Here is an 18675-nt window from a genome sequence, read left to right as displayed (position 1 = left end):
GTAATTTAATACCGTCGAGAGTGATACATCAACTCTTCTGATGACAGGATATTTATTACATTCATTTATAAATCTGTAATGAAAGTACATCGGAGTATTTCAAACAAATTACGATGTCTCAAAAATGAGAGCTTAGGCGGTCCAGAAACGCTCACTGATAATCAGGGACATTGCATTAGAAAAGATGAGACTATTTCGAACAAATTTTGCATATATATAGATGTCTAAAACATTTTCATGTCGTCACGTCGCCATGGTCTGAATACACCTATTCTACGATATCATTTTATTCTATGATCGACCTTATTTATATTTTGTTATCAATTTTATTGCCGCGTGTTTGTGGTCAATTGTAACGTTCTTTTAAATGCGAAATAAAGAGGTTTAATTGAGATAAGCAGATTCTCCGATAACACGTGATAACCGAACATAATTTTTGTAGAACATCTTTGAAAGAAATGGGATGTTGATTTGCCCTATAAACAACATAATGTGACGCGTTCATAAAAGGTACAATAAAACACATATCGCACAGTTTACCACAATCAGACACACCACATCTCAAATTCTGCATCTCTTGAAAGTGCTCATGCTTTATTTAGCGCTGTTTGCATTTGTAATAAATCTCTGTGATGAAATCAAACTGCATATAATTCAAGACATATATTATTGAGATATATCTCAGAAACTAAACACACACGATCATAAAATGATGCACTGAACAATAACAATGTCAATTCACTTTACATTTACAAAAAAATTGTCATTGGGTTGATGTCCGAAGATGCAAAGTGAAATTTAGATATAGAAGGTTTGATACTCTCTGGCACTTGCAGATATGTTCTGAATATAAGAGACAAACAGCACAAGCATTTCGCATTAAAAATAATGAAATATTAAATAGCATATAAATCAATCATGTATACACCACAAAATTATCCAGGGGCTTTTCAGTAACATATCATTACTGGCCCCCACTCACTTTACCATTAAAGACGTTCCATTCATCCACACGTTTCGTGAATATATCATCTACACTAAAGTGAAGATCACTAACAGGAAAAGCTATACATGTATGTGTGTGCTCAAATACGAGAACTCCTCACTTAGCCATGAACTCGAATCATCTTCATCAGAATGAATATCAGCATCAAAAGAACCTAAGAGATATATGCACTCAAACACATTTCCTACAGAAATTAATAGTTGTCACTGCCACAACTATTCACAAAGTTTCTTCAAGAAAAAATATAGTTGTTTGCACTTAAACACGATCTCCAAAGAAATTAATATTTGTCTGCCAGAATAATTCACAAAGTGTCTTCATATTAAAACGATGCTAGACCTGTAGAATAATTATTGCAATACATACATTAGAACCTAAATGCCAATACATTATTGCTGCAACTGTTTATTCTTGTGTTTTGAGTTTGCCAAAGTGTTGCCCTACCTTTCAAAAAGGTCACAGCCCCTATATTACACAGTAAGCATTTTAAAATGAAAACAAACGGAATCGGATATTGAAATCGAAACCATCTTAACTCACTCCTGCAGAAATAATATATTACATCATATATATGCAGGTGTCAACATTTTCAGATTTTTGCGAGGCATAAAACATCAGCATTGTAAAGAGTTTTACTTGATGCATCATTAATGATTATGAAAATGATTGTGTTGTTGATGTTCAAGATTGTTACGAAGATGAAGACGACAGCAATGTCCATATCCAAATACTAACAAGGATTAACTAGTAGGTATACATGTAGTAGTACAAAAAACAACAACATTTTACCAGAACTATGACACTCATGAATGACAAAAATGACTAAACTATCTATTTTCGCTCTAAATATTCTAACAAATATTCTCCAAAGTATGAACAAATATACTCCTCAAATCGATAAAAGAAACAACAAAATACTGCAATCACTCTTACTACCTATGTCAAATCCACTTTGGTATACAGAGGTGAGTATCGGTAATTCATTAGATTGACTGCGTTGCGATTGTTTTACACATGCAAAACGTGCTGTACCAATCGAGTCATGATTTCGCGTTCGACATGTACCTGCATCATTACATCCACTAAGCGTCGGCTATCATGCTTGCATGTATGCCACACACAGGAAAAAACAAGAACATTAATCACAAGAAAGGCATATATTCTTATTATCCAGATATCTGACATATGTTTATATCCTCCGAACCAGTGTATATAAAGTGATTTTTTGGTTTCTGAGATTATTGCCGACATGAAATGAATACACACTGTTGGTATTTACAATTTTCTTCTCATGATAGGTAAAAATGTTAAAGTGACACTCTTATTCAAACTCAATACATACACATGTATAACCAACATTATTTTGAGTGATAAAACTTAAACTACTAACTAAAAATATTAATTACTGATAAAAAGATTGTTACCGTGTATTTTAAAGCTAAAAAGGCAAAAATACTAAATGATTAGTGAGTGCTTAAAGATTAACTGATTAAAAGATTTTTCTGCACCTTTTTCATATTAAACGCGGTATCCGTCATAAGAACCAATATTTTTTACCTCTTTTAAGCTTTGTTGGAAAATAAAAACAAATGTATTCATTGTGGTAAATCTAATTTGGGAGTAAGAGTGTATCTTGAATTTAAAGAAGCTTAAAAGACAAACTATTGAAATTAATATTGTTAAAGTATTATTTTCATCGACAATTTATCTTAATAGAAAGCATTTTAAAAGAACAAATCACATAATCTAAATTGCATTTTCATCAAAACACATTGACACAAAATAGAAGGGCAAAACATTTTATTGGTAACGCTTTCATAATGCATATATCTTTATTATGCCATCTACTTCTAATCATGAAAATGTTTTCCATTGAAATTTGCAAAACGTAGCATTTCTTTATTTTCTTTTTAATTTGTCGTGGCCTCATATCAAGGCTCATACCAACGGCCAGTAATCACCGTTCAATAAATCATCGTGATAGATGACCATCTATCAACTGTCATTACAGTCCCATAATTGTCTTGCCCAATTTGGAATTGGTCAGTGGCCGGAGCGGTCAATTTGACCATGGTGATTAAGTGAACAGTCCTTATCTGAGAACCATTGGCATTCTGTTGGCAATATTACTAATCAATGTCTTTATCATTCTTTTGGAAAAAACTGTGGTATGCATGTTATATTTTACCAAAAAAACAAACAGCAGATATGAAGTATTCATTCTTTTTCATGTCATGAAGTATCGCATGTTAATAATGGTCAACTTGTTCATATTGAAATGAATGTTGCTTCAATGGCGACCGAAAAAAATAAATAATTCTACGATTGATATAACCATTTCAAACCTATTTAAATGCTCAATTGAGACAATTCTAAATACAACATACAGTTACACCTGGTCATCGCAGCTCGTATTTGTATAAGACAATTCCTGTCGTAACGGCAAGAGAACAGTATTCACACGGTAACTAAGAATTCCAGACAGGACTTTGCAAAACTGTTTTCTTTAATAACTACAGCTGCATAATCTGTTTTGTCGAAAATAGATAATGAAAGTTATGATTAGCATCGACAACTGTTATCTGTATAATAACAATGCCAATAAGAATGCTGAAGTTGGTTCTCGGAGATTCGAAGAAGTTCTTGTCAACATTTAAAAGAAAGCATCTCAATCAAAATAACAAAATTAAGATTTTTTTCAGTAAATCATATAGAAAAATCATACTAGGATTTCGCAATAAGTGTTGCCAATTAAATCTCGAAAGTCAAATGTGGAACACAATAGTATCCTCATATTAATGTTAAAAATTTATCGTTCGAGCCTAGAAATTGATAACAAATTAAGTTTCAAGATAAGGCTACATGGTAACCTTCAGGGGTGTGCTTGTTTTCCTTACATATTATAATAATATATATATATAAGTTTCCTGTTATTCTGCCACGATATCATGGTAATGTCATCTGTCAAATCGTTGTCCTGGTTTGGTTACATATCATCTCTATATTGGCCCTTTAAAGCGATTTGTTTACGTTTACCAATTTATCGTTCGAGCTAAACAATTGATAACAAATTAAGTTTCATGATAAGGCTACATGGTAACCCTCAGGGGTGTGCTTGTTTTCCTTACATATAAAGTTTCCTGTTATTCTGCCACGATATCATGGTAATGTCATCTGTCAAATCGTTGTCCTGGTTTGGTTACATATCATCTCTATATTGGCCCTTTAAAGCGATTTGTTTACTTTTAATGTGTACTGTTTTATATTTCATGTGTAAGGTTAACGAAAAACATTATAGTTTTCAATTGATGATTTTATGTATGCTGCTCGGTATTTTGTGAAACATATAAACATGCTTCCGATGAAAATGACAGGGCTCCAAACATTGTGTCACACTCTCATAATAAACAATGTTCTTACATACACTCATACAACTTTTTTTTGTACAAACATTTTAACTTCTTTTCCTTTAATTTTTTTTCATAATCACTGTCTGTGTTATCAATCGATATGAAAAAAAATCACTGTCTGTGTCATCAACCGATATGAAAAGAAGAATTTTTTTGAGGAAAATGAAACTTTTGATCGTCATCTTTTCGTTTGATTTTCATATCTTAAAATATATCCCTTCCCCCCAAAAACAAAATGATAATGACAAAATGCACACGTTTGAATAACATTTCTACAACAACAGGGTCGGCGCGAACCGATAATAAATTTAACCCAATGTGAGAAATGTCCGTATCCATTGATTAAGTTAATTACACAAAAATATAACAGGCGACAGTACAACAAACGTACACTTTAAACCAGTATTTGTTTATATAAGGCCTTGCTATCATCATTTCGTTTCACCTCAAACCAAACCAAGCAAATATGTATGTTTTCCATCGAAATCATTGTTCTTAAGTCGAATGTCAAATACAAACACCTCTACGATCTTGTATAACATTATTTGGGCGCAAATACAACACAATACACGGTTATTTACTCATTTTCAGAATATATATTGGGACTTATATCCGTATAGCAATTCAAGTTATTGACATTAAACAAAAGAAATTAACCTTATACTTTACGTATTAGTCAAACCATTATTCACATGTTAAAGACAAATATCAATTTTAAATTCACACGGTAAAATACTACTTTTATCATAAAATGCTTGCAGTTGTAGTGACTAGTCAGCTGAAATATTAAACCTACATAATTTATTTCACACATTTATCAGAATCAGGTTATCAGGCGCATATCGAGAGATAAAGAGACGGAATAAGTGCTCAGCCTCTTCCTTAAACCCCGCGCTGTTGGAGATCGCTGGTCGAACAAAAATATCCTAATAATATGAGCATGATATGTATTAGTTCATCACTTGCAGACAAAACAAAAACAATATCATTGACAACCAGCACTGTTAAGAAATTGTGGTTAAACCTTACACAATAAGGGATCTTTTTATAAAGAAAATGAAATAAAGTCAACTACGTATATGCAGAATTCTTAAAACGTTAACTTTCCTAAAATATTACTAATAAACGATTTCAGAGCATGTATAAATGCAGAAAGTGACAACCATCACAGAGGCTCATCAAAGTAATGCCCTACAGTTCCGATTCTTTAGGCTAATTACTTGGCGGTGACATATTTTGCCATCAACAGATCTTGCAAATCCAAGGAAAAGCAAATTTCAATTATAATCTTTCGTGATTGTCTTCTTAAATATGAATAGCAAACTCATCATCGAACATATACTGTTCATATGACGGAAGGAGAAAAAATTCAGACCCAAAACAACTTAGTTTGAGGGTTGTCTTATTTAGCTTTGTCTTCTTTTGATCTTCGGGATCCACTTTAGTGACATCATATGTAAATTACTGTGGATTGTGAGTAGTTGTTCAACTGGACGGCAACAAAATCTAGCTACCGCATAGACATACAAATATCATTTTGACGAATAAGGGGGAGGGGAAGCCCCCCCCCCAAAAAAAACCGCTCTTCCCAGTACAGTAAAACAACTGAACTGTGATAGTTTCGCTTTTAATAACGTCAGATAAAAACGACTTTTTACTTCAAATTAATTATCATTGTAGAAGTAATGAAAGTTTGAAAGGTCTAAAAACATAACACGAGCAATACATCATGGAAATAAACATACAGTCAAGTAAATTATCAATATATGCACATTAGACGTCAATAAAACAGAGCTGTTTAGGATATTTACAAAGGCGAGGATTAATCAAACACGGCCGTGGCAATGAGTGGATTGGAACCAATTCTCGTGCTGGTCCCGTGGCGAATATTAATGTATTTAATTTCAGGACTGTTTGTTTATTCTTAGGTGGTTGTTATTTTGATAAGTGGTATGTCCTAAGATGCTTTTGGTCATTGAAGGCGAAAACGTACATGTTTGTTCAATTCAAATATCTGGAAATCAGCTGATCAGGAGCAGTTTTGAGAATTTACGGAACAACCAGTTTTGTATATGAGCCATGCGTTCAGCAACTTCCATTATGCCACCACCGCAATACCCAGTAGCACACGTTATTTGCTTTCATCCAGGCCATTTGAATATCATCAACGCCACATGGTATATAATGTAGACTATACTTCTTGAAATTAGATGCTAAATAACGTCATTGTAAATTCTGTATAAACATTTCTATTCAACTTACCTCATTTTTCTTGTAGAATTTAAGTTGCCTATTCAATGGCATAAGCTCCAACATGCAATAGCAAAATAAATATTTTAATTGATACTTAAGATGAGTTCACTTCTCACTCATTTACTTGTCACAATCGTTGTCTTATGAATCGATCCTCATACACTGTTTATATTAATAATGCTTTGCACACAAACTGCATGAATCAGAGAAGTGTTTTGGATTTTAAATTCAATGGAAAATGCACTCTACATAACATTTGTAACAAACTGTATGACATTTGCGATTACTCGCGTGTGTGGCAAGGGAAATCGCGCTTAAATATCTATTCAAAACGACACGTTTTAAGTTTTATCATGTTTCGTCTTTAATATGTAAATTGTATTCAACCAGACATATTTGATTTCAATTTAAGGAAAAAAATATAATGTCACAATAACATTTGCCGCAAAAGTGTGTATAAATTTGCATAAATTAAATGACTAGAAGCAGATATATATTAAAGTGTGCATGCACGTATTCATAACAAACACAAATTGAAAATAATCCATCTTTTCTTGTATAAAGGTAAACTTATATCCACATGCCAGTGCAATAAGCCAGACTTAATTCTTTATTTATGAAGGGCAAGATAGTAAACCCTGCAATGAGCAATGAGGCCAGGACGTCAATAAATTAAGCAATAGAGCATACTCCATCTTTCATATCACCAAAGCTTATCAGTGGTTGGCATACGATATGTTGGTTAGTGAACAGGATATCCCATCATTGTTATTCTAAATTAAGAAATATTAAATCGCTCTTGTTTGAATTTGTAAGACGTTAAAATAACGGCATATTAGCAAAAAAATCAATGCACGAATAATATTGGTATTTCTTCTTCAAGCCCAAATATTCAAAAAATACTTTTACCTTCAAATTATTAATTTTGATAGCTTTTAATAGTTTAAATAATCTATCCATTCTCAAAATGCTTCTATGAAATGAATGTTTATTTCAAATGGTTATTTTGCCAACCAGTAGAATGGGCAGGATTATCAGAGGAAGGTTCACGTAAAGTCAATAATCAGTGTCCATAGAGATGACGAAGTCATTAATATATTGTCAATAGTGTACTATCCACGAAAGAAATGTGTCTGATTTGTATTTTTTTGTTCTCTATCATGTTGGTAATTGCTGTTCCGTCAACAGTCTGGAATAAATACTCAAATTTCATTGATAGTTGATTTAGAAAAACACTCCGACACAAACAGACGCGACTTTGCTGTAGGAAAACGTCTTAGGAAGCCCCCATCCTCCTGGCAAAGTGCCTTAAATGGAAATTTGCATGAAGAGAAATGCCTTTTCAAAAACAGCTAAGTATGACATGGTTGATGGTGAGAAAAACATTTGGGTCACTCACGGAAACGATTGAGTGCTGCGAATTTACACTTACGAATATGTATTTGAACGAGTATTTGAATATAGTCGAGTAATATACACATTCTATTGATGACAGGATCTTTATTCTTCATTAAGATTACTTATGCTTAGTTCTGAAAATACATCGCAGTACGATGTCTGAAACATTAATGCCTATAGGGTCCCGGGATGCTCATTCATGCCAAGTGACATTTCATTCTAAAATCAGGAGACTACAGGGACAGACTGACAGTTGGCAGAGAACTTCATGTCTTAATTATCTAATGTCGTGATTATCACCACCATCGTCCGGACCATACTATTTGATAACATCCTTCTGTGATCGACGATATTGACTTTCTGTTTTCACTTTCTTGTGCCTTATTGTCACGTGTTTGTGCTATATTGTAACATGATTAGATCCATTACGGTATATACCGCCATATGTTTAATCGGACGTTAACACATGAAAAGTAACGAGGTTTTAATGAGATTTACAGGTTCTTAGATAAGACGTGTTCCGAACATAACGTTTCCAGACAAGCGTTGAAAGAACTGAGATGTTGATTTGCGCCCATCAAAAATACAATGTGACATTTCATAAAAGGTGCAATAAAAAAACACACATTGCACAGTTCATCACAACCAGACACACCTTTACTCAAGATCTGCATCTCCAACAAAGTGCTCTTGAATTTTTTGAACGCTGTTTGCATTTAAGATAAAATAAAACGAACATTATTTTGACATATCCAAGCAACAAAACGATAATGAAATGATAAACTGACTAATAAAAATGTCAATACCCTTAAAAATTACAAAAACAAATTTTGTTGATTAATGCCAGAAGATACCAAGTGACGAGTAAATATAGAAGGTCTGGATTTTTCTGGCATTATACAAGATTTGTTCTAAATATAAGAGACAAACATCACATATATTTTTCATTTAAAAACATTGAACATCAAAAAGCATATAAACCAATCATATACACACCAAATAATCATCCAGGGGCTTATCAGTAACATAGCATTACTGGCCCAAGTCACCATACCATTAAAGACCTCCTCAATAAACTTCTTCAATATAGTGAAGATCAGCAACAGAACTATCTATACATATATGTGTGCACCTAAAGACGAGACTTCCTTACTTAGCCACGAACTTATATCATCTACATCAGAATGAAGATCGGCATCTAAAGAAACTCAAGATGTATGCACTCAGACACGATCACCACATAAATTAACAGTTGTCACTGCCAGAACTATTTACAAAATGTCTTAAAGATAAAATATGGATGTTTACACCCAAACACGATCCCCAAAGAAATTAATATGTGTCTGCCAGAACAATTAACAAAGTGTCTTTAAAAAAACAATGCTAGAACGTTGATTGCAATACATACAAAAGAACCTGAATGCCAATACATAATTGCTGCATCTATCTATTCGTTTGTTTTGAGTTTGCCGAAGTGTTGCACTACCTTTTCAAAATAAACAAAATCCGGATTCGAAATTCCAAAATATCTTGTTTCACTTCAACAGAATTATCAAAGTGTGCGAACGAATATTTGACGATATAGTTTAATGTCAAAAGATAGGCTCATTTAACTGATAAGCCTTTAATATATCTTCAGATGTCAAAAAATTCACATATTTATTGAGAGGCATAAAACATCAGCATTCTACAGCTTTTTACTTGCTACATAATAACGATGATAAGAAAAATTGTATTGTTTAACCGAAAAAAGCATACTCTTGGTCCATGCCTATATCAACACAAGTCACCATACTTCAAGGATTGCAAAATATCTTAGATCTTACGGAGATGAGTTAAAACGATATGTATAGTGAACTAACAATAAAAATAGTCGTATATACATTTGTACAAATGTTCTCATCAATACGATATCTATACGTGTATATAGAGATGTCATTTGAGAAAATTACTCCTTTCATATTTAACTAAGCACACAGTAACACGTCTTAGTTCCATATCCAAATACTAACTAGGATTTATGAGAATAGTAGTACCAAAGAACGATACCTTACCAGAACAATGACACTATGTTTAAGTAATCATGAATTTTTACACTATTTCTGTTAACTAATTATCCAGATATCTGACATTTGTGTCTATCCTCAGGACCAGTGAATTAAAACTGTTCTCTTAATTTCTGAGTTTATTACCTTCATGAAAAGAATGCCAATTGTTGGTACCAACAATTTTCTTATCATGAAAGGTAATAATGTTAATTTAAAGAAGCTAATAAAATAAAATATTAAAAGCTATATTGCGAAAGTATTATTTTTTATCTCCAGGTCATCTTAATAGAAAGCTATCTAATATTGCATTTACATCAAAACATATTGAGACGAAACAGAATAGCGAAAACTTTTTTATTGGCTACGCTTAAATAATGCATATATATCAAGTATGCCATCTACATCTTATCATGAAAATGTTTTTCCATCGAAATTTGCAAAGCGTAGATTTTTTTTATTTTCATTTTAATTTGTCGTGGGCTTATATCAAGTCTCATAATAACGGTCAGTCATCACCGTTCAATAAATCATCGTGATAGATGACCATCTATCAACTGCCATTACAGTCCCATAATTGCCTTGCCCACTTCTGAATTGATCAGTGGCCGGAGCGGTCAATTTGACCTCAATGATTAAGTGAGCGTTTTTCCTTCTTTCTGAGAACCTTTGGCATTCTTTTGGCAATATTAGCAATCAATGTGTTTATCATTCCACTGGAAAGAACTGTGGAATGCATGTTATATTTTACCAAAAGACGACAGTTCTGTTATGAAGTATATCATGTTTACACAAAGGTCAACATTTTAATACAGAAATGAATGTTGCTTCTATGGTGACCGAAATGAAATAATTATACGATTGAAAAACATACTGAAACTATAAGACAATTCCTGTCATAACGACAAGAGAACATAATTCACCCGATAACTTACAATTCCAGGCTCTGTAATAATCACAGATGCATGATCTGTTTTGCCAAAAATAAATAATGATAGTTATGATTAGCATCGACAGCTGTTATTTGTATGTTAACAATGCCAATAAGGATGCTGAAATGGGTTCAAGGAGATTCGAAATGTCAATGCTTCGAAGCTAGAGCATTCATACAGGAAGACAATATTTATCAAAAGTGCAATCATAAGCTTATAGTAACATAACTCTTTGTCAACTATTACATCGTAATCAAATTTACATAATTAATTTTTTCATTTAACCATGTAGATAAATCATACTAAGAGTTCGCAATAGGTGTTGTCAGTTAAATCTCTGAAGTCAAATGTGGAACATAATACTATCATCATATTAATGTTAAAATTTTATCGTTCGAGCCTAGAAATTGATAACAAATGAAGTTTCATTTAAAGGCTCCATGTTAGCCTGCAGCGGTGTGCTTATTTTGCTGACTTATAAAAGTTCCTTTTATTCTGCCACGATATCAAATGGTCATGCCATCTGTCAAATTGTTGTCCTGGTTTGGTTGCAAATCATCTCTATATTGGTCATTTAAAGCGGCTCGTTAATTTTAATATTTTTCTTTTAAATTTGTTGTAAGGTAAACGAAAACCATAGTAGATTTCAATTGATGATTTTATGTATGGTGCTCGTTTTTTTGTGACAGTGTGAAAGTGACAGGGTTCGGAATATTTTGTCACACTCTCATAATTTACAATTTGTTCAAACATCATTGGGCACACTCATACAACCTTATTTGTACAAACATTATAGTTTCTTTGCCTTGATTTTCCTTTTATAAACTATTTTTGTCATCAATTGATATGAAAAGAAAATTAAATTTTGAGGTAAACGAAGTCTTTTAATCGTCACGTTCTCTTTTGATTTTCAAATCTTAAAAATACGCCAACGCCCCCCCCCCCACAAAAAATATGAAAAAAGCAAACTTTTGAATAACATTTCTACAACAGCTTTGAGAGGATCTGCGCGAATCGAGAATAACTTTAACCGTCTGTGAGAAATGTCCGTAGCGATTGATTAAGCTAATTACTCAGAACAGGCGACAATATAACAAACGTACACTTTAAACCAGTATTTGTTGATATAAGGCCATTCTATCATTATTTCGATTCACCTTAAACCTGAAGCAGATATTTATGTTTTCCATCGAACACATTGTTCTTGAGTCGAATGTCAAATACAAACACCTCTTAGATCTTGTATAACATTATTTAAGCGCATATACAGCACAATACAAGTGTACTTACTTATTTTCAGAATATATATTGGGACCTATATCCGTATAGCTAGTAAAGTTATTGACTTAAATGATAAATTTCAACTTACACTATAAGAAGTGGTCAGACCATAAAACACATGTTAAAGCAAAATCTCAGTTTTAAACTCACACGGTAAAATACTACTAATATCACCAAATGTTAAAAGTTCTGGTGACTAGTCAGCTGAAAGATTAAACCTACATAATTCACACATTTATCAGGATCAGGTTATCAGGCGCATAGCTAGGGATATAGAGACGGAATGAACGCTCAGCGACAACAATTACACCCGCGCTGTTGGTGATCGTTGGTCCCTGATAATACGAGCATGATTCGGGTTGATTCTTAACTTGTAAACACAAAAAGTACTTAATCATTGACAAGAAGCACAGATTTAAAAATTGTGGTTAAACCTTACACAATAAGAGATCTGTTTACAAAGAAAAGAAAATACAATTAAGTCAAAAACACAATGATATGCAGTGTCCTTATAACATTAAATCTTCTTATAGACCACCAATTAACGATTTCAGAGCATGTAAAAATTTAGAATTTAGAATGCAGCAACCATCATAAAGGCTAATCATAGTAATGCCATACAGTTCCAATGCTACGGCCTTATTGCATGGCGGTGACTCATTTTGCCTTCATCAGATCTTGCGAATCCAAGAAGTTGCAAATTTCTAATACCATATCTCGTGATCATATTTGAAAATTTGAAAACGAAAACAAAATCATCATCGAACAGATAATGTTAATATGACGGAAGCAGAAAACTCAGACGCAAAATTACTTAGTTTGAGCGTTGTTTAATTGAGCAGCGTCTCTAACTGTTCAGTCTTTAGGATCCACTTAAGACACACCATAGAACGGCGTAGGTATCAGATGTCAATTACTGTGGACTCTGAGAAGTTGTTCATTTTTGACAATATCTAGCTACCGTATAGACATGAACATGTCATTTGGACAACTTAGGGGGCGGAGAAGTCCCGAGAAACCACTCGTTATAGTACAGTAAAATACAATTTTATTTTAATAACGACCAATAATTATTTTTCTCACTACATGTTATTCATCATAGTCAAATGAGTGAATGTTTGAAAGGTCTATAAACATAACACAAGCAAAACATCATGGGAATAAACATCAAGTCCAGTAAATAACCAATACATGCACATCAGATATCAATAAAAAGAAGCTGTTTAGGTTTTTTACAAAGGCGATGATTGATCAAACAGGGCCGTAGTAATTAGTGGAATGGAACCAACTCTCGTGCCAGTAACGTGGTGGCTATGAATGTATTCAAATGCAGGACAGTTTGTTGATTCTTCAATGGGTCTTATAATCTCCATAGTCTTGGTGCATAAATAAATACTTTTCACTTCAAGTAATTCATCACATAAAATAAATGAAAGTTTTAAAGGTCTATCAACATAACACGAGCGATATATCATGGATATAAACAAAAAGTATATTAAATAACCAATACATGCACACCACATCAATAAAACAGAGCTGTTTATTACATTTACAAAGGCGATGATGGATCAAACATGGCCTTGGTATGAGTGGATGGGAACAAACTCACGTGTCCGTCACGTGACTGATATAAATGTATTTAATTTCAGAACAGTTTATTGATTATTCGGTGGTTTTTATTTGATTAGTAGATTGTCCTTTGATGTTGTTTGTATTAAACGGAGAAAACATGTATGTTCAATGCAAACATCTGGAAAAAACCCCCAGCTGATCAGGGGCAGTTTTGAGGATTAACTTAACATTCAGTTTTGTATCTGAGCCATGCGTTCAACCACCGCCACTATGCCAATACTTCAGTAGGCAGTTGTGTATCTTTTCCAGATGAAGCAGACACTATTTGCTTTCATCCTGGTTATTTGAATATCATCAACGTCACATGGTTTATCATTAGTCTAAAATATTAGACGTGTTATACGGGATTCTTCCAATCCCTAATCTGAAGGATTTGCCATATCAAAAATCGTAAAACATTCCGTCAACGTACAATTATTTGGACTAGGTTTATCATATATTGCTTAAAAAGATGCTAAATAACGTCAATGCTTATACTGTATAAACATTTTCTATTCAACTTACCGCATGTGTCCTGTAGAATTCAAGTTGCCCTTTAAATGGCATAAGCTCCAACCTGCAATAGCAACATAAGTTTTTTTAACTGATACTTAGGATGAGTTCACTTCTCAATCATTTACTTGTCACAATCGTTGTCTTATGAATAGATCCTCATACACAGTTTATATTTATAATGCTTTGCACACATACTGCATGAATCAGAGAAGTGTTTCGGATTTTAAATTCAATGGAAAATGCACTCTACATAACATTTGTTTAAACTGTACGACATTTGCGATTACTCGCGTGTGGCAAGGGAAATCGCGCTTAAGTATCTATTCAAAACGATAGGTTTTAAGTTTCATCATGTTTCGTCTTTAATATGTAAATTGTATTCAACATAACATATTTGATTTCAATTTAAGGAAAAAAATATAATGCCACAATAACATTTGCCGCAACAGTGTGTATAAATTTGCATGAATTAAATGACTAGAAGCAGATATATATTAAAGTGTGCATGCTCGTATTCATTACAAACACAAATTGAAAACAATCCATCTTTTCTTTTTAAAGGTAAACTTATATCCAAATGCCAGTGTAATAAGCCAGACTTAATTCTTTATTTATGAAGGGCAAGATAGTAAACCCTGCAATGAGCAATGAGGCCAGGACGTCAATAAATTAAGCAATAGAGCATACTCCATCTTTCATATCACCAAAGCTTATCAGTGGTTGGCATTAAATATGGTGGTAAGTGAACAGGATATCCCATCATTGTTATTCTAAATTAATAATTATTAAATCGCTCTTGTTTGAATTTGTAAGACGTTAAAATAACGGCATATTAGCAAAAAAATCAATGCACAAATAAAATTGGTATTTCTTCTTCAAGCCCAAATATTCAAAAATTGCTTTTACCTTCAAATTATTAATTTTAATAGCTTTTAATAGTTTAAATAATATATCTATACTATAACAAATCTCAAAATGCTTCTATGAAATGAATGTTTATTTCAAATGGTTATTTTGCCAACCAGTAGAATGGGCAGGATTATCAGAGGAAGGTTCACGTGAAGTCAACAATCAGTGTCCATAGAGATGACGAACACTTTTAAGTCATTAATATATTGTCAATAGTGTACTTTCCACTAAAGAAATGTGTCTGATTTGTATTTTTGTTCTGTTTCATGTTGGTAATTGGTGTTCCGACAACAGTCTGGAATAAAGACTCAAATTTCAATGATAGTTGATTTAGAAAAAAACACTCCGACACAAACAGACGCGACTTTGCTGTAAGAAAACGTCTTACGAAGCGCCCACCTTCCTGTCAAAGTGCCTTAAATGGAAATTTGCATGAAGAGAAATGCCATTCCAAAAAACAGCTAAGTATGACATGGTTGATGGTGAGAAAAACATTTGGGCCACTCACAGAAACGATTGAGTGCTGCGAATGTACACTTACGAATATGTAATTGAACGAGTAATTGAATATAGTCGAGTAATATACACATTCTATTGGTGACAGGATCTTCATTAAGATTACTTATGCTAAGTTCTGAAAATACATCGTTGTACGATGTCTGAAACATTAACGCATATAGGGTCCCGGGACCCTCAGTTGGCAGAGAACTTCATGTCTTAATTATATAATATCGTGATTATCACCACCATCGTCCGGACCATACTATTTGATAACATCCTTCTGTAATCGACGATATTGACTTTCTGTTTTCACTTTCTTGTGCCTTATTGTCACGTGTTTGTGCTTTATTGTAACATGATTGGATCCATTAGGGTAAATACCGCCATATGTTTAATCGAACGTTAACACATGAAAAGTAACGAGGTTTTAATGAGATTTACAGGTACTAGATAAGACGTGTTCCAAACATAACGTTTCCAGACCAGCGTTGAAAGAACTGAGATGTTGATTTGCCCCCATCAAATGCATAATGTGACATTTCATAAAAGGTGCAATAAAAACACACATCGCACAGTTCATCACAACCAGACACACCTTTCGTCAAGATCTGCATATCACACAAAGTGCTCTTGATTTTTTGAACGCTGTTTGCATTTACGATAAAATAAAACGAACATTATTTTGACCTATCCAAGAAACAAAACATACACGATAATGAAATGATAAACTGACTAATAAAAATGTCAATACCCTTAAAAATTACAAAAACAAATTTGGTTGATTATTGCCAGAAGATACCAAGTGACGAGTAAATTTAGAAGGTTTGGACTTTTCTGGCATTATACAAGGCATGTTCTGAATATAAGAGACAAGCATCACATTTATTTTTCATTATAAAACATTGAACATCGAAAAACATATAAACCAATCATATACACACCAAATAATCATCCAGGGGCTTATCAGTAACATAGCATTTCTGGCCCCACTCACCATACTATTAAAGACCTCCTCATTCAACTTCTTTAATATAGTGAAGATCAGCAACAAGATTATCTATACATATATGTGTTCACCAAAAGACGAGACCTCCTTACTTAGCCACGAACTTATATCATCTACATCAGAATGTAGATCGGCATCTAAAGAAACTCAAGATGTATGCACTCAGACACGATCACCACATAAATTAACAGTTGTCACTGCCAGAACTATTCACAAAATTTCTTAAAGATAAAATATAGATGTTTAAACTCAAACACGATCCCCAAAGCAAGTAATATGTGTCTGCCAGAACAATTAACAAAGTGTTTAAAGAAAACAATGCTAGAACGTTGATTGCAATACATACAAAAGAACCTGAATGCCAATACATTATTGCTGCATCTATCTATTCATTTGTTTTGAGTTTGCCGAAGTGTTGCAATACCTTTCAAAAAGGTCAGACGCCCTTTATTACCAGTTTCTAGATCAAAATAAACAAAATCCGGATTCGAAATTCCAAAATATCTTGATTCACTTCAACAGAGTTATTAAAGTGTGCGAACGAATATTTAACGATATAGTTTAATGTCAAAAGATAGGCTCATTTAACTGATAAGCCTTTAGAATATCTTCAGATGTCAAAAATTTCACAAATTTATTGAGAGGCATAAAACATCAGCATTCTACAGCTTTTTACTAGCTACATAATAACGATGATAAGAATAATTGTATTGTTTTACTAAAAAAAGCATACTCTTGAAACTTGCCTATATCAACACAAGTAACCATACTTCATAATTTGCAAAATATCTTAGATCTTACGGAGATGAGTTAAAACGATATGTATAGTGAACTGACAATCAAAATAGTCGTATATACATTTGTACAAATGTTCTCATCAATACGATATCTATACGTGTATATAGAGATGTCATTTGAGAAAATGACTCCATTCCTATTTAGCTAAGCAAAAAGTAACACGTCTGAATTCCATATCCAATTACTAACCAGGATTTATGAGAATAGTAGTACCAAAGAACGATATCTTTTCTTTTAATAACGACAGATAAAAACGACTTTTCACCTTAAGTTAATCATCATTGTTGAATGACTGAAAGTTTAATTGGTCTATAAACATAACATAAGCGTTACATCATGGAAATAAACAAAAAGTCCAGTAAATTACCAATACGTGCACATCAGACATCAATAAAAAATGATATGTTTATTATATTTACAAAGGAGATGATTGATCAAACACGGCCTTGGTTATTAATGGATTGGAACCAACTCTCGTGCCAGTCCCGTGGCGAATATTAATGTATTTAATTTCAGGACATTTTGTTTGTTCTTCGGTAGTGGTTATTTTGATTAGTGGTATGTCCTTTGATGTTTTTCGTAATTGATAGAGAAAACGTACATGTATGTTCAATTCAAATATCTGGAAAATAAATAGCTCATCAGGAGCAATCTTGAGGATTTACGGAACCAATCGTTTTGTATATGAGCCATGCATTCAACATCCTCCACTATGCCACCGCTGCAATATGAAATTTTATATTTTTACCGGATGTAGCAGACGTTATTTCGTCCTGGTCATTTCAATATCATTAACATCACATGGTTTATCATATAGAGTAAACGTCTTGAAATAGATGCTAAATATCGTCAATGTTAATACTGTATAAACATTACTACCCAACTTACCGCATGTGTCTTGTAGAATTCAAGTTGCCTTTTAAATGGCATAAACTCCAACCTGCAATTGCAAAAAAGTTTCTTTAATTAATACTTTAAATGAGTTCATTTTTATACGCCCATCTTACGA

The 18675-nt window shown here is 33.0% G+C and overlaps 1 protein-coding gene across 2 annotated transcripts in view; it reads right to left on the bottom strand.

Annotated features, from left to right (window-relative positions):
• The window catches only part of LOC128212040 (uncharacterized), a 125274-nt gene extending 110649 nt beyond the window's left edge, over nucleotides 1–14625 (bottom strand). The window contains exon 1 of one of the 2 annotated variants that reach the window (XM_052917275.1): nucleotides 14462–14625. The gene's annotated coding sequence lies outside the window, so the exon portion shown is untranslated. Of the gene's footprint in view, nucleotides 1–6678; nucleotides 6809–14461 lie in introns of those variants that run through there. The other variant, XM_052917280.1, reaches the window with a different exon arrangement.
• Between the last annotated feature and the right edge of the window lie 4050 nt (nucleotides 14626–18675).

The sequence above is a fragment of the Mya arenaria genome, chromosome 12, assembly GCF_026914265.1.
Source record: "Mya arenaria isolate MELC-2E11 chromosome 12, ASM2691426v1".
Taxonomy (NCBI): domain Eukaryota; kingdom Metazoa; phylum Mollusca; class Bivalvia; order Myida; family Myidae; genus Mya; species Mya arenaria.
This window is presented reverse-complemented; position numbering and strand designations above follow the sequence as displayed.